We start from the raw sequence: 25,327 nt of genomic DNA, 5'->3' as shown, positions 1-25,327 counted from the left end.
ATTGCTAAGCGGCTGAAATGGTTGCTGACATATTGTGGTAATTTGGGTACACAACCGTAAGCGAGAACAAACATAAAAAAAGACAGATATCGTTGGATCAACCATATCGTATTCCTTTTCAGTATTTCATAACCAAAGTTATTTTTCTTGCCATTGCTTTACACATTTCATAACTCTTCTCATTAAGTAAATTTTGTTCCTATTTCGAAAGAAAATTTCCGCCATGAAATCTCCTTGAGTCCACCCTGACTTTTCACTTGAAAGGAGTTCCTTGTGGTGCTGCGTCGACTATGGGTTGAAGGTCAAGACTGCAAACGCAAAAATAGAACAAAGCACACAGTAAATAGTGGAACAGTAGTTAATGGCCCCATCATATTTCTCGCTATGTTTTAGTCGTTTACTGCTTAACCAAAACAACGCTTACTTTTTAACAGTTACAAATTGCCATGAGTTGTATTGCGTGCGGTCAACGCGTTTTCCAGCTTTCCTAGACATTCGGCAATCTTCGACGTCTAAGAACGAAATAATGTTTTTATTGAATTAGGTTGGAATTCTTCCGCTAACGTTTTATTCATTGCTAAAATGTAAATGCATGACAGCTATGATTGCTCATTAATGAAATGAAACGATTTAAAGGAGCCATGGAGACAAAATACAATTTACAAATATATATCGCAGAAGACGAGAGACACAGACAAGTGGACACACACGGCGCTAGTTTGTGTTATTCACAAATACAAAATACAAGTTTGTGTTATTCGAAAGATTTCGTGTTTTCTAGAACCTCCAGCGCTTGTCCGAATGCAAACGATGCTTTATTCACTGATAAATTAATCAATTTAAGTTAAAGTTTTGATTTTCCCGCTAAATCGTGTGTTTTCCTGGTGTGCAATGACATAACAGGAACCGACCGCCTAGGGTCCCTTGATTCACGCGTCCGCCGTACAGGGGGGAGACACATATACGCTGGCGCCGCCATTTTGGTTTGCTCGTTCGCCGCCGAAGCAAGTCCTTGTATCAAAACCGCGCTAAAATTGTCGCCCCAACGCGGTTAACTGGCGAAGTTTGAATCATCGTATCTGTTTCGTGTTACTGGGTCTCGTGGGAAACGAAAAGAACAACGCGTTCAGCACGTTGACCCAATCGCAGCCTCACGGGTCCGTTCAAAGGGTGTCTCCACCCTGTATGGCAGCACTGGTATCCTGGCATCAAGGTACTCGCGCGTTTGTTTACTTCATTGAACCTAGATGGCGCCACCATACCGTGTCAAGCCGTTGTCTGCCGTTGTTTTTTTTTTACTTTTTTTCTTTTTTGACCGTATTTCAATCTGGCTTGTTTTTGTTCTGGGAAAAAATCGTTTCGTGAAACAGTGCTCGCTGAACAAATATGGTTCGTTGCGTCAATCAATCGACCAGTGTCCTCTGAGACAATTCCAAAGCCCCACAGTTCTGTGCAGCTAAACAAGCATAGTGCGCGCAGTACCAACAGCAGTACGCATCGGTACTTGTATGTTTACATGTGTCTTCGTAACTTACAGTGTTTGTTCCACCATTCTTACGGCTTTTAAGAGAATTTGCCCTAAATTTAAGCGCAAATAACTCGTTCTGCAAGCTTATAAGCTCTGCCTAATTTCCGTGTGCTTTTTGCGCCCTCCGCCAATCCCAGAGTTGTCACATGTGACATCATAGGTTCTGTTGCGGGAAATAGGTTCTGTTGCTTGTGGGTCGCTTGGCCATTCCCTTTTTTCCTAATTATGTAGCTTATTTGAGCGAAGTTTACGTTAAAAGTGCTGTCAGTATGATTCTAACGAGGCAATATTTTAATGAAACAAACTTGTGCTTTCTCTTCATGGCTCCTTTAAACATTGGATCCAGAGTACTTGAGCCGATATTTCAGGGGCGTATTTTGGGCATTCCCTCCAGGTTCTACACACACTCGAGGTGATTGTATGCTGGACTATTCACAACATATTTTAAAGACGATTGTCTTTATTGGGCCACTTGAACGCGAAAATTTTCGCCTTCATGTATGTTGGTTTGTCCTCCTCTGTGTGTAATTCGATTCAGCCGCCCGATCAAAGGGAAACAGAAGCTGCACAATAGGTTTATATACCCACAGCCAAATCTAAACGTCTAAGTCCGGTGGCGATGTTCATACTTGTCCAATTGGTGAACAAGAAAAAGACATTATGCAAAGATGATACAGAAAATCTATAGATAAATGATATTTGTAGTTTCCCTTTATTAAAAAATCATAGATACTTCATTTTTGCGATAGAAAATTAAATACTACATCCACTGCAGAAAAAAATTCACTCCATCGCGATTGGCCAACCGATGCAATCGTGCTTCGCGTCGGCTCCACCAAGTACCGGTTCTCTGACGCGCCAAGTGGATGCAAGACCACTGAACTAGTACCAATCGACAGATATCACCACGCGATCACCGGGAGACCAGATTTTCCCCAGGCAAGCCATTATTTCTTATTTTACGAATCCGGAAATTTCGAAGCAGCGGCCGCCACGGTAACCTTAAATCAAGGTCAGCCGTCCGGTGGCGGTTACGCAATGGCTTCCTTGAGCCTCGAAGCCAAGATGTGTGTGTGCAAGCAAGTCGAAGGGGAAGAAATATCGCCTGAGGATTTTTCCAAGACGCAGGATGGAAGATTGCGGGAGAACGCGTGTGGAGACACCGACAGCGCAACGCAAGCTCGACGCCCACTGTGGCGAATACCCAAGCCAAGAAGGCAGAGAGGGGTAGCATTTCGGCTGGCGTACCCGCAAATTTTCCCGCCTTTTTTTCACGGGGCTACCATGGTTGCCACCTCTGAACTCAGGACGCCATGATTCAGCTGAAACAACAGATCATCGACGGAGACTCCAGGGATACCAAGGCAATACTTGGTCTCGACCTGCAGAGTGCCTTTGATAAAGTCAAGCACTTGGCAATCCGGAGGCAGATATCCCGACTGAACATGGGCGAGAGGACGTATAACTACGTCAAGGACTTTCTCTCGAACAGAACCGCCGAGCTGAAAGCGGGCGACCTAAAGACGGACGAGAAGAACCTCGGCAGCACGGGCACACCCCAAGGCTCCGTCATATAGCCGACGCTATTCAATCTAGTGATAATACAAGTCGCAGAGAAACTCAAACAGATAGAGGGAGTCGAGCGCACAATCTACGCGGACGACATCACGCTGTGCGTTTGCGGGGGCAGAGACGCCCACATAGAAGCAACTCTACAAACAGCCATCGACGCGATTGAAGACTGCCTCGAGGGTACGGGACTTCAATGCTCACCGAGCAAGTCCGAACTCCTGCTGTACCTCCCGAGCAACAGATACCACAGGAAAAAAATTAGGAGAGAACACGAGGAAATTCAGATTAGAACCAAAGCAGGGACGGTGATCCCAACGGTGAACAGAATCAGAGAGCTCGGAATGACAGTCGAGGACAACGGGAGAAACGGAGACACCGTAACCCGCCTCATCGGCAAAGCGGCAAATGCAATGAGACTCCTCAAAAGAGTCACGACGAGGAAGAGTGGCAGGAGAGAGGAAAGCCTCGTCAGACTAGTTCAATCATTTGTGTTCTGCCACATTGGGTACGTGGCGGCTTTTCACAGATGGAAGAGGAGCGAGGAAAGCAAGATCGCCATTATCATACGGAGAGCCTACAAGACGGCCCTGGGACTGCCGGAAGCCACCAACACGAACCGGCTACTGCACGTGGGTGTCCACAACACGCTGGAGGAAATAGCCGAAGCACAGCGCGCAGCCCAGCTTGGAAGACTTTCGATGACTAAAACAGGCAAGATCCTAGACAAATCCTAGACAATCATAAAAATCCTAGACAAGCTGGTTATATGATACCGCGACCGACAAGGTACCAAGAATCCGATACCGGGTGAAATATGAAGCGGCTTCAGAGTTGACCCTATCCCCAATAATTTGCACCTAGAATACAACCAGGGAAGAAGAAAGGCTAAAGCCAAGGCACTCATAGACCTACATGCCAGTGACGAGGGCGTCAGATACGTGGACGCGGCCGAATACGCCGGCCGCAAAGGCTTCGCGGTAGTGGTGCTCGATGCCAACGGAAACACTCGAGCGTGAGCCAGAACCCTAAGCACTGAACAAGAAGAGGCTGAGGAAATAGCCATCGCACTTGCCATCGCGGATCGGGACAGCCAGACCGTCCTAAGCGACTCCAGGCAAGACGTAAGAAACTTTACCAAAGGGAGGATCGTGCTGGTGGTGATCCGCATACTATATAACAAGCAAGAAAGGACAAGAACGTCCGCATGAAGTGGTTTCCGGCGCACGCAGGAAAGGCGTCGGAGAGAAACGAGAACCACGTACAACGAGACGGCACAAGCCGTGGCGCGAGACCTAACCGACCGCAACCGCGACGGCTGTCGACCGACGTGGTTCAGCACCAACGACCGCATGATGAACTACAACGACATGACGAAGTTCTTCAGACAGAAGCAGGCTTATCCCGCCTCCCTGTAAAGGGCTGCACAGAGCCCCGGCGGTTTTTTCCCACAACTGCAGACGGGCACCCTACCCGTCCAGCATTACTAAACAGGATGTACACCGAGACATACCAAAGAGACGAGTGTGCGGCCTGCCACCGGGAGACGGCAACCTTCTCGCACATGCTGTGGGTCTGTACCAAAAACCCAAGCGAAGAAAAGTCAGGAAGCATACCGCCGCGACTAGAAGCCGCGACGAAGAGTGAAAACCAAGAAACACCGCTTTGGGCCGTCCAGCAGGCCCTCGAGGCACTGGCAGGCAGGGGCTCCGCGAACCGGCAACGGCAAACGGGGATCCACACCGGGCGCCTGCCCCGAGAATGACGTAGGCTCAGTCTACGCACGCGCGCGCGTACTGCAGGCACCAATAAAGTTTCCCCAATCCACTCCATCGCCTGCCGTCGCCCGCGCCACTGTAACTCCAGGCGGAATTTTAAGAAATGAAATGGCACCCGTAATGAAGGTTTCCACTGGATAGGTTCCATGCACGTTCCGCTTGGAACGCTCGTGGAGTAGCGAACGTGGTTTTATGATGATGATGGTTTGATGTTTATGGCGCAAGGCCAACTGGGGCAAAGAGCGCCAAAACAATAGTCATATATGAGAGGTGATACCTTAAACACTAAGTAAAATCAGCAAGAACAAAAGTAAAATCACAAAACGACAATGAGCATGGCTGGTGTATTGGGCCAGATTTCATGATGCGTGATAGGAAATGAGGTTTAAAAACTTGACTTCTGACAAATACTCAAACACACGTTTCACGTAAACAATGGCTTCGTCACCTAGAAAAAACGATGGATGTAGCGGAATATGTTGTCGGTACAGTTCTCTGAAGTGTTTGTGTCGTGTTGTGTGAAGTGCCTTGCATGTGATTAGTATGTGCACTACGGATAGGGCCTCTCCGCACCTGCTGCACTGGGGTCTAGTAGATCCCGTCAGCAGATACGAGTGCGTCGCATGGGTGTGCCCTATCCGCAGCCTACCCAAGGCGACTTCCGTGTGTCTGTTGTGTGAGTCAGATGTGTACCGTCCCAAGTGTGGCTTTATTACATGTAGTTTGTTGTCTGTCTGTTCATCCCAATGTGTTTGCCATGTTCTGCGCAGGTGTTGTCTTATGTGTGGCTTGAGGTCTGTGTAGGGTATCATTGTAATGTCTACAGTGTTCCTGAGTGCAGCAGCAGCAGCCCTCTCATCTGCCAACTCGTTCCCAGCGATCCCAGCGTGTCCTGGGACCCAGCAGAGGACCAGCTCATGCTTCTGCGCATACACAGACATGATAGTGTTAAATAAAAGATAAACTATGTGGTTTTGGGGGGTGTATGCGATGACAGTGCGCGAACAACACTCAAGGAATCTGTGTAAATGATAGACTTTGGAATTTCATTTTTAAGTATGTGTCGTACAATCAGCAAAATTCCATATGCTTCTGCTGAAAAAATTGTTGTGTGGACGCTAGTGGTTCTGGCTGCACTGAAATTCGGACCATGAGCAGCGCAGGAGACCATAGTCGAGGGTTTAGACGCGTTACTGTAAAATTCTGCAAGTGGGTATTTAAACTGCAGAGACAGAAAGTGCTGCAGTATTGCAGCTCGCGGTACCCGATTTTTGTCAAGTTTCATAAAAGAAAGGTCGCAGGAAACAGGATGAACTTTCCAAGGAGGTAAAATGTCTGAAGAGGATGATCTGTACACATCTAAAAACGAAGCGCTCAGATCCGAGGCTCGCTCTCTCACTCTAAGTGAAAAGGGCAGAGGAACGGATGGGCGATTTACAAAAAGCACAGATGTGGATGTGTCGTTAAAGATAGGATAAAAAGGATGGTTATTCAGCGATGAAATTTTAAAAGCATAAAGTAAGTCCATGTACGTCCGTTAGTTCTCAAGGCTCCACTTATTACACTCGGCATACAGACTCTCGACAGGGCTAGTGCGAAAAGCACCCGACGCAAGCCGCAGCCCCAAGTGTAGCACTGGGTCAAGCATTCGCAACGCTGTTTTAGTCGCCGACCCATATACCACACTGCCATAGTCTAAACGAGACCCAACCAAAGCAGTATAGAGCCGTAGTAGGAGTTCTTTGTCGGAACCATACGATTGATGGGAGAGAACCTTAAGTATATTCATTGTTTTCAGACATTTATGTTTATGTTTCTTGATGTGTGGAACGAATGTGAGTTTCTGGTCAAACACAACACCTAAGAACTTGTGCTCCTTGTTCACAGGAAGCGACACGCCATTCAGAGTAATGTCTGGGTCCGGATGGACCCCGCGCTTCCTTGAAAACACAACGCAGGGGCTTTTTGCAGGATTCAATTTAAACCCATTCTTGTCTGCCCAGCCGGCAAGCTTTTTGACACCAAGCTGGACTTGACGTTCAAATATTGACATATTACATGATTTAAAAGATATCTGCACGTCGTCTACATACATAGAATAAGAGATTGTTGGTGGCAGTGCCTTTCCAAGAGAGTTCATCTTTACGATAAAGAGAGTGCAACTCAACACGTCACCTTGCGGCACGTCATTTTCTTGGACGTGAACGTTTGAAAGTATACAACCAATTCTTACTCTGAACGTTCTCTCCGACAAATAACTAACCAGGGTGTTTAACATATTACCCGAAACACCGAATGACCTGAGGTCGCTAAGGATCCCATAACGCCAAGCGGTGTCGTAGGCCTTCTCGAGGTCGAAAAAGACAGTTAAGCAGTACTGCTTATGCACGAAGGCATCCTTGATGTATGAGTCAAGTGCAACCAGTTGATCGTTTGTCGATCGCCCCACCCTAAAGCCTGCCTGGCAGCTCTGGAGAAGACCATTGTACTCGAGGAAGTACACGAGCCTGCGATTGATCATCTTCTCGAAGAGCTTGCACAGGCAGCTCGTCAAGGCTATTGGACGGTAACTTGAGGGGGACGACGGGTCCTTTCCCTCCTTCAAGAGAGCCACTACAATGGCCTCCCTCCAAGAGTGTGGAATGTGCCCCGAAAGCCATATTTTATTATATAGATGTAGAAGTGCTTCAAGTGTGTCTGCGTGTAGGTGTTGTATCATTGTGTATGTAATGCTGTCTGGGCCTGGAGCTGAGGGTTTACACGTGCTCAGAGCAGTCCTCAGCTCATGTAGTGAAAACAGGGAGTTGTAAGAAGTCTGTGATTTGTTGTTGTCGTGTAGGGACTTCTTTTCACAAGAGGCTTTATGTTTCAAGAAAGTGGTCGTGTAGTGTGCTGAACTGGACACATGTTGGAAGTGTTGTGCGAGTGTGTCAGCCTGGTCTTCCAGTGTGTCCCCTGTTGTACTGACCAGGGGCAGGCTGTGTGTCTGTTGTCCTTTGAGTTTGCGTATACGTGTCCATACATTCCGTGTGTCTCTGTAGGTGTTTATTGATGTTATGAATGTACGCCAACTCTCTTTTTGCCTCACGGCGCACACGTTATCCTAATGCATTGGCCCGTTTGAACAAGAGGAGGTTTCCCGACGTGGGGTACCGACGAAGGATACCCCACGCCTTGTTCTGGGCCTCTCGCGACCGCCTACAGTCCTCATTAGACCACGGCCTCCGCTGGTTGCGCGGGGCACCAGAGGCAGGATGTGCGCCGTGAGGAGTTGGGTAGCTTCTTCGACGTGTAGGTGTCCGATGGATGTGTGGTGTAGTTTGGATGTCTCTGTAAATGTATTCCAGTTAGCTCGTGCTTCATTGAACCTATTATGGGAAGATGGACTGCATGGGCCTTTACCTATGTATGTGAGTGAGGTGGGGAAGTGGTCACTGCCGTATGGGTCAGTGCCCACAGCCCACTCGAGGAGAGGAAAGAGAACTGCGGAGCCAATCGCCAAGTCAAGACATGAGTATGTGTTGTGTCCTATGTTATGGTATGTGGGCTGTTTATTGTTGAAAAGGCATGCTCCTGAAGATGTAAGGAATTTCTCTATAAGGCGACCTCGGGCATCCGTGCGAGAAGAGCCCCAAAGAGTGTTGTGAGCATTATGGTCGCCTGTCAGGATGTATGGTTCGGGCAGCTGGTCAACCAGCGCCTCGAAGCCAGAGCTTAAAAGTGAAACATCAGGAGGAATGTATATGGAGCATACCGTTATCAACCTATTAAATATTATCAAGCGTATTGCTACAGCTTCAAGGATAGTGTTCAGAGTGACAGGGTGGCAGGCTAAGGATTTCCGGGAAATTATGGCCACACCGCCAGAAGAGTGTGTGCAGCCATCCCTGTCCTTTCTGAAGACCATGTAACTATTCAAGAAATTTGTGTTCTTGGAATTCAAATGTGTTTCCTGAACACACATTACACTTGGCTGACTAGCATGCAGTATTTCGTATACATCGTCAAGATTTTTAAGAAGGCCTCTACAGTTCCATTGAATTACGTTTTCTCTTCCCATTATTTAGTGTGAGAGCTACTAGAGTGTGTGTGTTTGTTTATGTGTCGTCTTTCGGGGCTGTGACTCTCGCCTTTTTTGGTTTGTCGGGAGGCTTTGGCGTCGGGACGCCTTCCTTGCGGTGCACCGCAGGCAAGAACGGCCCGACGTCCATGTCATCGTCCGATGTCCTGGGTGTGCCCGTCGAACCGGGCCCCCTGGACTTGGCCCCCCTTCGGGGGCCCTTCGTTTGACCCGCCACCGCCGCAGGTGTCGGGGGCACCAGAAGTGGCACGGGCGGTGCGGTGGCGGTGGGAGCCGGTGCGGGGCCCGTGGTGTCCATGGCACTCTCCAACGCACCGGAGGACGGGGAGGCAGGGACGGCAGCGGCACTGGTACCGACGGAAGAGGTTGCCACCACAACCGCTGCTGCCTCAGCAAGCGGCGTGGTGGCGGGTTGGGCTGCCAGAGGCAACCCAGGGGGGGGGGGGGTGGGGGAGGGACCAGGTCAGACTCGCTGAACTGGGTCCCTGTGGAAACCAGACGCCGCTCCGCCCCCCGGCGAGCTGCGTCGGCGCACCTCCCCAGAGGGAAAGAGGCGAACCTCTTTCTCGCCTCTGGAAAGGTGATGTTCTCAGTGACCTTTACATTTATGATTTGTTTTTCTTGCTTAAATTTCTCACAAGTGCGAGACCACGCTGCGTGGGGCCCCTGGCAGTTGGCACATGTGAAACTCTGGGTGTTGCAGTTTTCGGACGGGTGGTCATGTTGGCCGCATTTCGCGCAGGTAAGGCGGCCGCGGCAGGAGTTGGTGCCAGGCCCAAACCGTTGGCACTTAAAACAGCGCCGCGGGTTAGGGATGTAAGGCCGGACCGGACATAGAACAAAACCTGCATTTATGTATTCTGGAAGGCTCGACCTGTCAAAAGTTAAGATAAGATGCTTTGTAGGTATTTGTTTGTCCTCTCTACGTATGTTTATGCGCCTGACCCCTGTTACGCCCTCACCTCGAAGGCCCTCCAGCAGGTCGGCTTCAGTTTCGTTCAGTAGATCGGGATCGGAAATCACGCCCTGGGAGCTGTTTAAGCTACGGTGGGGCGTGACCCTGATGTCAAGATCACCGATTCGGGTCTGGCTCAAGAGTTTTAAGTGCGAATGCACTTTATAAGCGACCCTGAATTCCGTTGACCGCCGTCCGTCCACATAGCAACAGCTGCGGGTGCGCGCGCTCCTCGTCTTCCTTGGCAACGGGGGGAGATGGGCGCGCGCTTCCTGGCCGCTGACATGGCACATACCCACGTGGGGGATTTGCCAGGAATCTGCTCGTCTTCCTTGGCAACGGGGGGAGATGGGCGCGCGCTGCCTGGCCGCTGACATGGCACATACCCACGTGGGGGATTTGCCAGGAATCTCCTCGTCTTCCTTGGCAACGGAGGGAGATGGGCGCGCGCTGCCTGGCCGCTGACATGGCACATACCCACGTGGGGGATTGGCCAGGAATCGGGCGTGAGAAGGGCTAATGCACCCGCTTAAAGGAGTACTGACACGAAATTTCAAAGCTGAGATCCGCTCTAGCGATCAAGTACAACGACAACACAAATAGGTGTCTGTGCATGGCACATACCCACGTGGGGGATTGGCCAGGAATCGGGCGTGAGAAGGGCTAATGCACCCGCTTAAAGGAGTACTGACACGAAATTTCAAAGCTGAGATCCGCTCTAGCAATCAAGTACAACGACAACACAAATAGGCGTCTGTGAATAAATGCATCGTTCTTTCTTTGTAGTTGTGTGTGTGTGTGTGTGATCTCTCTTTCGCGAACATTACCGAACCGCGCAAATTCAACTCCTGCATTCGCACTTTCACATTCTTCCACTCGGGGAAATGCGGGGAAATTTTTTTTCTGCCTGCTGCTGCTTGGTCACTTCGACCAGCAATTGCCCAGTTCTTTGTTTCTTGGCTTTGTACGCCTCACCAATTATACTCGTCAGGAAGTTCGATACCAAGAAGACAGACAATGAAGCGACAGATCTTTCTGTGTCAGTTGACTCAACTACAAGAAAACGGGAATAGTTGTTTACAGTTGTTGGAAAGACAGTTGTTGAAAGACGTGGAAATGAAACTTCGGTGCGGCCCCTTTTCGGGGGCCGATCACGTCTGGGGGGTGGGTTTGAAAATGCCATATAGCATAGTATAAAAGCAGGGAGACGGGGGTACTTTCTTCTTTGACCTTACCCTGGTAGCCAAACAGATCCCGGAGCTCCCTGCCTGGTAAACAGACAGGGAGCCCATCCGCCGGAGCTTGACCTGGGCTCCGACGGCCACCGTTCGTGGTTTCTAACCCTCCACCTATAAACACATCGCCACGGTTGGATCCAGCTTATGTTTGGGGGCTCGGGGTCCGCGGTATCGCCAGTACCGTCACCAAGATTACTCAAAGTGCCGCGTGCGGGGAACGTGGTTTTATAAATGTTAGAGCAGGGTGCCTCGGTCATCACCTCAGGCGATGCCTCGATTCGTGTAGGGCAGCGCTGGCATCGAGGCAACCAGTGTGGAGCAGTGGAACGTGGTAAATTTAAATCAAACCTCTGGCATGTTTATCTTGCTGGAGAGAGACGGGAGAGGAACAGCACGAGAGGTGAGCGGGGAAACAGATGGGAAGCTTTTACTTGGCAGCGGCGGCAGACGACTATCGTCTTTCGTCGACATTTGCGACGGAAGGAGCAGACACGCGACCATTTTTTAAATTGCACAGGAAAGTTTATACGCTCAGCCGCGTGTTCGGGTGTTCGTAGGATGAGAAGGGGCCCTAGTTCTCTTAGCTACCTGGCCAGCGTTCTGGGCGTTCTGACCGCACGTGTTAACCTTTCGCCCTCTATTCCCACCCTCTTCCTTCATCCAGCTGGTTGCCTCCCGTGCTTTAAAATTTGAGGTAACATGGCGTATAGTGAAGCTGGAAAAATGTCTTCACATCAACAAACTCGTGTTTAGAAATGATTTCGATTTTATTAAATTGAAGTAAGCGCGGTCTTTTTACTCTGGCTGTACCACATTGTGCGTCGCACAGCAAAGCGTACTTACCAGTACGGTTTGCTGTGCGACGCACAAAAGATGCGGAGAAACGAGCGCGAACGTAGCGGAAGAAGACCACCGACGACGATCGGGCTGCGACCGCCAAGGGTAAGCGGGATCAGCCCCGGGATACCGAATACCTCGACACGGAAAGCACAAGGTGTCAGTGGTTCTGCAATCACGCTGAACGCTTCCTCGGAATGACGGCACAGTTTGTGCTGTAGTTTGCGGGTCTACAAATTCGGCGCCGATTGTGCGGTGTGTGTGTGTGTGTGTGTGTGTTTGTGGTATCCCGGGGACCTCAGCCCAATTGCTACAATAACCCTCAAACTGTTGCACTGGATATCCTTTTTCATAGAGCGGAAGGAAACCTATTTCTTAAGAATAAAATCTGCTTTTGGAAGATTAAGAGCCTTGCCTCATGTGATTCTGCAGCAGTTATTATGTGTTTTGCTCTGATTCTGCGCTATTTTTTTAGAGAAAATACAGAGCGGGATTTAGGGCTTAAGCAAGGCTTTACAAGTTCCGCCACGATATTTGGGAAGCCTGTTTTCAAAAGCATGCTCTATACAGTTTCTGCTATGAAACCTCTACGATAAAAAATGGGATCGCAAGAAGCACTGAAAGTCACAGAATCCCAGATATATAGCAATGGAGGATGAATAACAAGAAGGAGATATTGGCCTAGAGAGAAGCATGTAGTTACGCCCAGTTATCCCGTTGGTAGGTATAAAAGGCGATAGTATAACATTATTCACCCACTTGCGCTGAAACTGCGGCGGCCCGACATCAGCTGTAACTTTATGTCCTGATGTGAAGGCCATTAGCCGTTGAAGGCCATTAACCGATGATCGAGTAATAAGAGTGACGTTACTTGACACGTCGTAAAACTGAACTTGAAGGTCACCTAACCTTAAGCGCAATCTTCGGATGTTAAGCCTAGCCTCGCATTTTGAGCTGTAACTTCGTGAATAGGTACTTATTGGAAAAAGGCCTTGTACGTCAAGCTGTGGGTATTGCTTGACATCGTAACACTTCGACGCCTAACTTTAGGCATAGTCAGGCGCGAACCCGACAGCTGCAGCTGCTGTTCTAGCAAAGTGATACTTACCTACAGTACAAACAAAAGCCTCTGTGGGGAATCGGCAAACGCTTTATAAGCTTCGTGCATACTGAGGCAGGCACCAAGCAATCAATTAATTCGTCAATCAATTCCTTACACCGCAAGCTCTGGGGGGCTCGACGACAAAAGAATCTGAGCCTGTACTCTGCATGTTGTGCGCGTACTCTGAAGCTTACAAAAGTGTTTCTACCCACGGAGTACCACCCATACGCTTTGCGGCATTATACACCGCTTGAGAGGCGGAATGTGGGATGCTGCCGCAGGATACTGTCGCGAAGGCGATACAGTTAAACCTGTATATAACGAAGTTGACAAAATCTCGCAAGTTTTTTGTTACATGCGGGTTTTCGTTACATGCAGGTTTCCTGTTACGTCTCGCGTGAATGGAGCGGAAACTAAATCAGAATGCCAGACATCAGTGAAAGTGAACTCACCCTTCAAGGACTTATTTCAGAGAAGAAAACTGCGTGATTTGCGCCTGTTGCTTTCGTGCTAACATGGGCACTTCACGGCGCTCCACGAAGGCAAGGTCACTTACCCCGTATTCACAAGCCAACTTAATTATTACTTTTGCATTTATAAACCGGTTCGTCCCAAACGCGTTTCAAAAACCAAACTTATCCTGAAAAAACGGCGTCTTTTCGCGAACTTGCATGATGCTCACTTCCGCACTCAAAATTGTTGAGAGGGTGCCATTTGGGATACTGTGCCTGGCAGCAATGGCATTTACTTGCTTGTCTTGAAAAGAGGAAATGTTTCGTTTTCTGGCAGCAGAACTCATCATCACAGACGAACCAACACCAGAGGTAGCAGTAGAGACGCCCGACTAGACGCCGACAGGCAGGCCTAGCACCTCAAAACGTAAGTGTCAAACCGACACCGCACTGAGACGTGCGAACGCTCGGTCGTGTGAGGTGCGGGAAAAAAAAGTGAAATGTAGCTACCCTTGCAACGTAGTGCGACGCTACGCAAGCGGAATCTTAAGCGGGGGCTATCTGATGGCGCTAGCCGCTGCGCTCATTATCAGCATCGTGACTAGTTCTGTTTTCAGCGATAGTAGACGTTTTTGTAGCTCCTGGCTCCTTAAAGTAGTGCTAGTATTCGGTTAGTTAGTGCGTTTCGCCACCCATTTTTTTAGTAAAAGTTCAGAAAAAAACTACAGATCAGTTTAGCGAGTTCGTTACATCAAGGTTAGCCGCCGCAATGCCTTCGTCACATAGAGGCCGCAAACACATGGGCTTCAATGGGCGTGGAAATCGGGAATTGAAAAACTTCGTTAAATCCAGGAATTCGTTAGATAGGGGTTCGTTACCTCAAGCTTTAAAGGTAATTTGTTGCAAGATAGGTACGAGCTAGGCACTTCGTGCGCGATGCAGAACGTAATTAAACGCGGTGATATGACGCGCCCCACCAGTCAGCCGACTTAAAATGTGATAAACCCCCGTTTTTTGCAGAAACCATACAAAATTATGCCAAGACATGCAAATCACGATTACTTGCAAATCAGAGCATGGCTGCACCCGCATTCTAATACTACTAAGGCCGAACAGCCGCGTTCTTTTTGCATTTACTCAAGGCAACAGAAAAAGTGCTCGAAGTGAACCTGTAGATAACGCTGGTGCGAACAGGAAAGGGCAGGACTACACCCGGAGATAAACACCATCTCTCGTCGAGAAGTCGTGTGCTCTTTTCCCAGTTTCCGGGAAAGATATGTAGTGTGTGTTAGAGAAAGGTGGACGGAATACAGGGTGTTAAGTGGGTTACCCTAAATTAGTGTAAAAGACCGCCAGAAGGTCATTTATCGTTGCTGTTTAGGTGGTTTTTGTTTTTTATTTTTCATTGTTTCTAGGACGGCCAGGTGATGATAATGTATGGGAGGTGCAGAGCAAAGCGTGGAAACGTCTTTTAGTGTACACCGTTTTTCTGGAAACACCCGGATATCGCCCACGATGCGCGCAAGGGGCAGATACGTGCATGTAGCCTGCATAGATATATGTAGTGAGGGAAATGCTGCCCCCTGCGTCCTTTTTTTTGTAGCCTGAGCGTCATCTTAATTGTCTTGAGTAGAGGAGAAGCCGGTAACTTGTTTGAGTCTATTGCAATGACCATGTCATTGAGAGGCCATCGAGAGAGACACTAGAATTGCTAGATCCCTCGACGGTCAGAAGGTATGAATGCGGCAACCTGACGCGGGTTCTGCAGCCGTTGTGCTTCCTGAAGCTCTAAAGTGTGCATTCTATTCGTTCTATATCTGCGTGTGTAACCCTGGCGGTGGGGATACCAGGGGGCGATACAGATGGAACCACAAGCGCGGCCGAGCAAAGCAATATTTTTCTAGTCCTTCCAGCTGGAACTTTAAAGCAGCAATGGAGAGAAAATTCAACTTTAGGCTTTAGTCAATGAGATATTACTCAATTTGAGTTGCAATTTGATTCTCCCGCCAAATCGTGTGTTTTTGTGAAGTCTGCAATGACGCCACAAGACCAGGTCTTCAAGCGAAACCGCCATGGCTCGGAAGCCGACCGCGGAGCCTTTTTTACCCTCAGTCCTCTTAGATAGAGCAACCATACTGCGCAGAGCCGTTTTCTGCCCTTGCTATGTTTTTGACCACATTAATTTGCACACTGCTCCTTTTGTTAAGGTAGGAAACCATTGTTCCGTGTGGCATGGTGTTCGCTCGACAAATGTGGTAACGTAAGACACCGCCGTTTCCGCTAATCGGCCAGTTTCGTCTGAGACAACCCCAGAGCGCCGCACTGCTGTGCAGCTAAAACAAGCCTAGTGCACGCAGTATCAACAGCAGTGCGCATCGCTACTTGTATTCTTACGTGTGCTTTCGTAACTTCTACTCTTTACCCCACCACTGGAACTGCCGTAAAAAGAATGCGCCCTACATTTAAGCGCAAATAGCTCGTTCGGCAAGCTTAAAATCTCTGCCTAAGTTTGCGTGTGCTTTGCCGGCCTCAGCCAATCGCAGAGCTGGGCATGTGGCATCGTAGGTTCTGTGGCCGGAAATGAGCTAGTGGGTCGCATGGACATTTCCTTGTTTTTTAGTTATACAGCTTAGTTGAGCGAAGTTTACGTTAAATGTGGTGTCAGTAGGATTCCAACGAGGCGATCTGTCCAATGAACAAAACTTGTGTTTTGTCTGGATGGCCCCTTTATTACTACGTGATTTGTGAGTATTCACTATATCGGTTTAACGAGCACTGGAGGTGAGAATTTGGGTGCTTTAATCAAAACGCGAATCGCTTTTTGTATTCTTTAATATTAGATGAAACTTCCATCCTAACGTTCCGAAGGGTAATGTGGCTCAAAGAAGTATTTTGCGTTGGCCAATATTATGTGCTTTTGCAGTGTTATGTATGTTAAAACTGTGATCCATACGCTTGTAAAGACTGTTAGTGAGCGCTCTTTAAATGTAACATCATGCTTCTAGGACGAGGTAACCCGCTGCGGTGGCTCAGTGGCTAAGGCGCTGTGCTTCTGAGCACGGGGACGCGAATTCGATGGCCGGCCGCGGCGGCCGCTTTTCTAATGGAAGCGAAAAGCGAAAAATTGGCCGCGTATCTGCTCCTTTCGTTGCAAATGTCGTCAAAAGACGATAGTCTTTATCTTCTGTTGCCAAGTAAATGCCTCCCTTCGCTTTCCCGCTGACCTCTCATGTTGTTCCTCTTGCGTCGCGCTCCTCCCAAGGTAAAGACGCCAAAGGTTTGCTTAAATCATTTTAAATTTCCCGCGTTCCACTGCTTCAAACCGGGTGTCTCGATTCCAACGCTGCCGTACGGCGAAGACGCGCGTGAATCGAGGAGCCCTACTTCAACGTTTATAGAACCGCGTTTCCCTACTGCGCGTGCGTTGCAAGCAGAACGTGGAACCTATCTAGTGGAACCTTTCGTAACTGTTGTCGGTTGATTTCTTAAAATTCTGCAAGAAGCTATAGTGGCGCGGGCGACAGCAGGCGACGGCGGAGTGAATTTTTTTCTGCAGTTGATGAAGTATTTAATTTCGCAAAAGTGAAGCATGTAGGTTTTTTTATAAAGGAACAATGCAAATATCACCTCTGTATTAATTTGTTGTCTTATATTTGCGTAATGTCTTGTTCTTCTTCAACAATGTTGACAAGTGTGAACATTACACCGGACTTAGACGGGTAGATTTAGCTGTGACTATATAAGACTGTTGCGCAGGCATTGTTTTACTTTGGCCGGGTGGCTGAATCGAGTCACAGACAGACAGACAGACAGACATTCAGACAGACCAAAATTTCTGAGTTTAAGTAGCCCAGGAAAGAATACCGTCTTTCAAAAGCCCGAGTGCACGAGATTTTGGCGTACGTTAAAGATCCCCAGGTGGCTAAGATTAATCTGGAGACCTCCATTACGGCGCGCCTCATCGCCTAAGTTGCGTCGGCGCGTACAACCGTACAAGAAATCAAAGCAATTCTAAAACGAGGTTTCACTTGGTTTAAGATAAGCCTAAAACGGGTGCTAATTTTAGTTCCAACACTCTCGATGCGGCATGATATCACCGAACTGTTCATGAACTGAAAGATGCATTCAAGGTATAGGAACCCTCACCTGAGGATCAAGCGGCCGTCTCTGACGAATCCGCCGCTCTCCAGATTTTCGGGCTTGAAATATTTGTCATGAATCTTAATAAGATGACCGCTCACTTTCGTTGGTCTTGAAAAGTACCCAGACCCAAGAGCACTTGGCGTCGTAGAATGGCACAGTTTGTCGGGACCCTGTGGATGGAGGATGCTGAACTTCAGTTGGAGATTGAACGGCCACTCCTGAAACTGATCAATCAGCCCTTCGTGTAGTCTGAAGCAAAAACCAATGTCGCCGTCACCATAGAAAACGAGGCCCGCTGACACGTAGTAGCCACGAAGGTATACTGGCTCCCCTACGACCAAAACGCAGTCTTCCTTTGCTATTTGCTTTAGTGGCGCATATTTCTCGAGTATCCACCTGTGCCGTGTTTTTGCTGCAACATTAAGGATTGAGAACATGAGGGCCGAAGAATTTCGGAATAGTTCGCTCGTTCGATCACATTGGGAATCAATCGCCACTGATATTCGATTGTACGCGGCGCCTCCGCGGGATGACGCCACCGAGCCAACCGAGCTGCTCCAGGTGCGATGAGCAGGCGAGCGGAAGCCGCGCCCGTGCACCGCCGCCGCAGAGAGCAAGAAGAGCGCTCCCCGATGGGCCGCGCGAGCCACCGTGTAAATATAATCAGTTAAATAAAAAAAACGAGTTATTTCAGTTGAACCAAGCCAACGGCTCTCAATAATAGATAACACGATCAAGTACGTCCTTTGCTTTACGGTTCCCGTCTTCCAGTGCTTCTACGTAAGCGGTATGTTCCGCAACCATCTCGGCTTTTGTTTCAGAGTGCTCGTCACCCACTGCTTCGCGGAACGCGGCGAACTGCGCAGCAAGCTCAGCTTTTATTTCCGTGTTTCCGGCTCGTATAGCTTCTCTGAATGCGACCAACTGCGAAGCATGCTCAGCCGCTGTTTTACGGTGCCCGTCACTCAAGGCTTTCAAGAATGCGTAGAGGTTCGTTGCTAACTCAGCCCTTGTTTCCCGATGCCTTTCTTCCGTTGCTTTTGTGAATGCGGCAAACTGCGTAGCGAGCTCCAACTTCCTTTCGCGGTGCGATCCTTCTGTCGCTTTTCTGAATGCGGCGAACTGCGTAGCCAGCTCACCGTTTGTCTCGCGCTGCCCGTTCCTTATCGCTTCTCGGAATTCTGAAAAGAGCGTAGCCAGCTCAGCTGTTGTTTTACGATGCCCGTGTCCCATTGCTTCTATGAATGTACGGAAGTGTGAACCCAGCTCAGCCGTTGTTTTGCAGTGGCCGTCTCCGATTGCTTCTATCAATGTCTCGATGTGCGTTGTCAGTTCAGTCTTTGTTTTCTGATGCCTATCTTCAAGTGTTTCTCTGAAGGCGGCGAACTGTGTGATCAGCTCAGCCGTTGTTCTGTGGTGGCCGTTTCCCATCGCTTCTCTGAATGCGGCAAACTGTGTGGTCAGTTCAGCGGTTGTTGCACGAAGCTCTTCACTCATGGCTGCCCCGAATGCGGCGGACTGCGGAGCCAGCTCCGAGATTGTTTCACGGGGCAGGTCTTTCGTAACTTCTGTGGATGTGGCAACCTCCGCAGCCTGCTCAGTTTTTATTTCATGTGTACCGTCTCCTGTCAATGCTTCTCTGAATGCAGAGAACTGCATTGCCAGCTCAGCCGCGGTTTCGCGACGCCCGCTTTCCATTGCTTCTATCAATGTGGCGAAGTGCTTCGTCAGTTCAGCCTTCGTTTTTTGGTGGCCGTCTCCAATTGCTTCAGTGAATTCGGTGAAGTGTGGGCTCAACTCAGCTTTTCTTTCCTTATTTCCGTCTTTTATCGTTTCTCCGAGTGCGTTCAACCGCATAGCCAGCTCGTCCTTTATTGCTGTTCTGAATTCGGCAAACTGCGTTGCCAGCTCAGCCTTTGCTTCACGGCGACCCTCTTCTATTGCCTTCCGCAATGTGGTAGCCGCTTCATTCGGGCCTATACCTAATTGCACCGCTTCTGACGGACTTTGAATCCGTGCTTTATGTCTTTCAACCATGCTGTTGTTCAAACCCTGTTGGTTCACATCCGACTTGTGGAGAAAATCACCAGGCTGATCTTTCCGTTCAGCCATATGAAGTCGTAGTTGCCTAAGGCTCTCTTGTAATTGCCTTTGTTTGGAGTTTCTCTTGTTGGTGTCGGCGTCGTCCGAAAGCGTTTCCGCCAGTGCGATGTTAAAAACTCGGCTGATTTCCTTTAGCTGGGCTTGAATCGAAGACATAGCTGTTGGATTGACGGTGTGTATTCGCAGACTCTGCTTCGTAACCTCTGTACGTGCTCTGAAAGTTTCTTGTCCTTGCGAGACAGTTTGATCCAGTTGGTCTGTAGCTGCAATGGATACTTTTGCGGCTCCACCGTGAGTTTCCAGATGCGCGCACACGTCGGTGGCGAGGATTCCAGCTGCACACTTGGAACATCTTACCAAGTGGTGCTCACAGTCGTGGTGAAAGTGCTTGGAAATATTTTCAGCAGCTGTGACGACATTGCAACCGTTGGCTTGATTCCAGCAGAAAACCTGCACAAAATAAAAATATTTGTGTGAGATAATTTAGCATTTACTATTTTTGCAATATTTTTATTTATGAAACATATTTTCATACGACGGGTATTTTCGAAACGAGGCCGCATTTGTTGTCGGCGCTGCAAAACAAGATCAACCTCTCACTGTGCCAGTATCATGTCTAAACGAGGCGATAATAGTGTTCACTTGTGCCTGTGTTGTTCTGAGGTGTCACTGGTGATATGCTGCTGCCGGCACCGAAGCCCGTAAGTAGCCCCCAGAACCGCGTCCCCGGATAGTTCATGTAGGAGTTTGAGCACTCTACCAAAACGCAGCTGTTTTTTTGTAGTGCCCTAAACTTACTATTTGCTAGGAGACGTGGCCATAGCAAGTTGTTAGTGTGGGGAAAGGCAAAAAGAAGCGAAAGAGAACCCAAATATTGCATGAGCTCCTATCAGCCACGCAGCGCCAATCTCGCAAACGCCGCGGAGAAGCGGCGGCAGGCGGTGCAGCGATCGCAAAGCTCGAGGTGCATTGGCAGCTGCCAGTATAGTGCCTAGATATATTCTAGGCTTTCTACTGCTAGCGACAGCGGCCGGTGGGAGGCGAAGGTGTTCGCGAGAGGGAGAACACAGGGAGAGACGTTGTGGAGTCACAACGTAATGCTGGCGGTCGGGCGCCCAGATCCTGGCCACTTCCAAGAGGTTCTCCACAACCAAAAGTCTTACGCCATTCTGGCAAAAACGTTGTCTCGTCGGTCATCGACTAAAGAGACCGACGCTCTAAAGCATCTGCGTTAGTACTCGGCGACTGGAGCTTGAAGAATTTTGCTATACCGCCACGGCAATCCAAGGACAGGACGTGCGAAGAACCGACTCATTTCAAAAAAGTTTACCGTATTTCTTGGCAGTGAAAGTTTTGATATGCCGTAATGTGTAAAATAAGCCCTCTGAATTTTCCACAATGTGAAAGTGATGCTATTCCACGCAGTGAATGGCAGCACCCATTGCGAGCTTAAAGCAATGGGAGTCTAGATGAAGACATCAAGCCCAATTTTGAACTGTTACGCTCATGATTTTGATTCCAATGGTTTAGGTAGGTTATTTTTTGTCAGTTGTTACACCACTGTCCAGTTTATGCTGCTGCTGCTGCTCAGTAAACGTTCTTCAGCTTAGTTCTGTGTCTTCAAAAAAAAAATACAGGGTGTTTGTAATGCTGCCAAATGTCAGTATTTCTTTCCCTTTTTTGTCCAAACTGACATTGATGAGTGTCGTCGTAGTATGCAAGTTTTAAAGAGTTTTTAATGTGTTGTGCAAAAAAAATTGTGCATCTTAGTTAGTGACATGAGGGGTCTCAAACTCACATCAGTAAGCAAGCAAGCCACAGTCAAGAAGTTCAGCCCCGCATGGGAAGGTTGCAATGCAAGAAAGGCAGGGGGGAGAGGGGTGTAACAAACTGTCACCTAATGCTGCCGTTCGAACGAAACAAGTCCTTTCCCACACATTGTAAATATGCTTGGTCATTTCTGTATGGAATTTGGTGTCACCATTCGAGACACATATCAGTACTGATCTCCAGGATGACTAAAATCTAGGTACTGATATTTGTTTTACGGTGATCCTTTAATACATCAAAATGTCAAAATACACCATCTTCCCGTGTGGAACCCTGATGAGGATGCGAGCATCGTGGCGGTTCCCTGTGGTTCCATTGTGTTGCCGTTATATTGAGTGATCTGGTTTTTACTAGCGCCAGAGGGAATTCCGCGTCCGGGTCCACACCGGTGGCAAAGGCACGCAAGTGCTGTTGTGTTATGCTGAGTAGGCGGTGGTTCTCGAGGCGCCGAAACTCGTCCATCATGTTCTTGTCGCTGTTGTCTCCGTGGTAGAATGGCTAGTCTCAGTCAGCTTTGGTGAGGTAAAGGTTCTTGACATTGCTGCACCGGCTGAGAGCAATGTACACGCCCTCCTCTTAGCAGCTTTGTCTTCTCGTTCTTCTTCTTCTTCGGCGGTTCCCCTACGGGAAGATGACGACGGTGGTTGAACGCGAACCTATCTCGTGATGGATTCTTTGGTTGGCCAATCCCTAGGGGCATCCTGCCACAATCAGCATCAGAGGCGCTGCGGACGGGGCTGGTTGAGCTGCAAGGCGCGTGGCGCTTCCCGCCACAGCTTTCCCACAGGAAATTCAGCATCCTCCTCTAAAGTTTTCAGTTCGTCGTTTCCGTTGACGTTCAGCTTCGCGTGCCTTCGTTGTATCAGTAGCTTCTTGACGTAGTTTGAATGAGTCAAGGACATAGGGCGCGTTCGTAGCACTTACTCCTTTCCCGGATTTGTAGTGTAGTGGGAAGAGCACCGCGTACCTCCCGTTGCGGCCAGAGAGCCGTGGGATCGAAACCGGGCGCCGCTAACTATTTCTTTTTTTTATAGTGTAGTATCGCAGAGCTGTGGGTGTAAAAAGGAGAGTTGCGCATGCGCAGTGAGCGTGTAGACCGCGCCGCCATCAACGACGCAGGATCAGGCGAGCCTAAGAAATGCTCCGCATTTAAAATACGTAACGTTTTTGTTTTCATTTACTCTTGGAATTGCATGCTTTCGCTTATTTAGGTGCGAAACCCCTTAGGGGTTCTGGCTGGTGGAGTCTCCTGTAGTCTCATGTAGTCACGGTACTAAAACCCCTGTGCAGTCGTTTTGCAACGCCTCGCGCTGGAACGTAATGCGTACTAAACGAACACACCGGGACACTCAGGCGTTGCGCTGCTGAGCACGAGGTCGCGGGTTTGATTGCCGGTCGCGGCGGCCGCTTTTCTGATGGGGGCGAAAAGCAAAGACGCCCGTGTGCACGAGATTTCGGCGCACGTTAAAGATCCCCAGGTGGTCAAAATTAATCCGGAGCCCTCCGCTACGGCACGCCTCATCGCATGCGTTGCGTCGGCGCGTTAAACCCCTCAATCAATCAATCAATCAATCAATCAATCAATCAATCAATCAATCAATCAATCAATCAATCAATCAATCAATCAATCAATCAATCAACCTACTTCATAGCATGCTCCGGCGTGTTACACGGAGACAACTTACGGCCAGTTTGTCTCTCATTAAATTGCTTAAATCCGGTTCAACGCCAGAAACGACGCCCCCGCCTCAGAAAGCTCGCAATTGCTCCTCCAATCGGCGCTTCTCCGGCGCCCAATCAGCCCGCGCCGTGCCGCAATAGAGAAACTTACAATCTCTGAATACACTTATACACTAAATGCTTTGCCCTTCCCCAGGTTTCACGCTAGTGCAGATGGCCCGGGATTTATCAGGGACCTTTGCCTTGTATCTGCTTCCCATGGTAACCAACGGTGTCGGAGTCGTCGCCTGCACTGGTAATTGTGGAAATTTAATAATTCTTTACTATACCGGATGTCACCCTTCTTTAACCTTTTCTCGCTTTCTCTTCTCCTACCGCTGTTCGATATTGCTTTCCTGGTTTTTTTAAAACTTCCGTCGCCCAATGATGCCAATTAACACTCTTCTGTTCACTGCATGAATTACGCATTTTTGTGTGAATTCCGCGGGTTAAACCGCTCGGCTTTGGTTGTACTTGGCATGGAATGCTGCGCATTAAAATTGGACGATCAAATTTGCCGTCCCTGACACATAAATGCCTCTCTTTTCTTCCATCCCAAACTCGGACGCATTCTTTTGTTCATCTTGACCCTTCCACAATAAATAAAGTTAGGTTCGCTAAAGTCTATTAAGTGTTTTCGCAACCCCGCAGCTCACGCGCCATATACTGGAACTTTTTAGTCGCACTTCGGATGCCGCCTCGAGGTATATGCTTGGGCGCGAGCCCTTTTTTAGTTTAGGGTAAAACATTCTTTCAAACGCGTTTGTTCAAGTTTCTCAACGCGAATATCAAGCGCACAAAAATTTTCAATCATTAAAACACTGCCCAGTATTAGTTATGTGTCGATGTTTTACCTCAGTTATGCCGATCGTTTACTTTTCACTCAACAATGCGGACAAATACAAAGTATGGCACCAGATTTAGTAGTTTGGAAAGGTTTTGCGAATATGTTCTTCTTGATCAAGAATTCTATTACCTTTCAGGCGGTTCACTAAATAGAGGGGCAGACGTACAGGGAAGCCTACATTTCCGATGTTTAGTACCCCAAGAATGGCGATCGTCTTACAGAGTTCCCCGCTGTCGTGGTGAACGCCCTACCTGCTTTGCCATGATGCTTCTGGCCGGATGGTTTAGCCATGCCACTTCCTCGTCCGAGCAGACGCCTCCGTCCAGCGGGCAAGCCAGCCGGCCACGTCGGCCACACTGCTCGTGGCACGGCTTGCAGAGGGAGTGGCCGCAAGGGAGGAAAGCTATGGCCTTGGGGACGAGCCCGCATGCACCGCAAACCCTTGTGGCTGGGAGCGGTTCTAGGAAGAAGAGCGGTCTCCGGTCGATTTCTTCTGAAAATCCCACAAGGGTGTATTCATGGCTGCCTGGAGCCATGTGGCACGATGGAAGCAGCGCCCGACACCGAACGCTACCGCGTTCGTTCGCCGTCAGCGATGACAGAAGTGAAGCGGTATGTCGCTTCCCGACAGTCTCCCCCGCGTCGAGAGCTCGAGTCTATCTCGACGTTTATCGAGCTTCACGGTAAATGACCGTCTTCTGGAGATAAGAGTGTAGCAGTGTTTGAGCTTCTCCCGCAAAATCACTGTCAGTTTCAGCTGTCCTTATTATCGTTCACCTCCTTATCTATTGGGGGTCAGCCCTTCAACAAAAATATGTAAGGAAGATACGCTCAGTGGTTTTTCTATTTGCACTGCTGCATTGGTGAATTTTGTTTACCAAAAATGAGTGATGTGAACTTTTATTGGCCGTCTGAGGTTGACATTTTCAGTGTCCACGTGTACTCTAACAAAAAGGAAAAGGCAGGGATTCGTGACGAGGAGTCGAGAGAGAGTATGCAGGACTCTATAGTATGTAGTAACTATGACTCCAAATCAGTGAACAAAAAGAGACCAATTAATTACGCTATTATCCAAGTAATGAGAGTCACAGTGACCATTTTTGAAACGTAGTCCCGAGTCTCCATCAATCCAAGAGTCGAGAAGG

At 48.7% G+C, this 25,327-nt stretch overlaps 1 long non-coding RNA gene across 2 annotated transcripts; it reads right to left on the bottom strand.

Annotated features, from left to right (window-relative positions):
* Positions 1-24,818, bottom strand: LOC144139545 (uncharacterized). Of its 2 annotated transcripts, XR_013316259.1 has the most exons (3): positions 24,434-24,818; positions 17,687-20,236; positions 1-308 (listed from the first exon to the last, which is right to left on the bottom strand). It is a non-coding gene; the product is annotated as an uncharacterized LOC144139545 (long non-coding RNA). The 2 variants fall into 2 exon arrangements; XR_013316258.1 differs by lacking the exon at positions 17,687-20,236.
* Between the last annotated feature and the right edge of the window lie 509 nt (positions 24,819-25,327).

This window comes from Haemaphysalis longicornis, unplaced genomic scaffold (assembly GCF_048455015.1).
Source record: "Haemaphysalis longicornis isolate Haplotype H1 unplaced genomic scaffold, Haemaphysalis longicornis Haplotype H1 scaffold_5, whole genome shotgun sequence".
NCBI classification, from domain to species: Eukaryota; Metazoa; Arthropoda; class Arachnida; order Ixodida; family Ixodidae; genus Haemaphysalis; species Haemaphysalis longicornis.
Note: the sequence above shows the minus strand (reverse complement) of the source record. Positions and strands in the feature narration are given on the sequence as shown.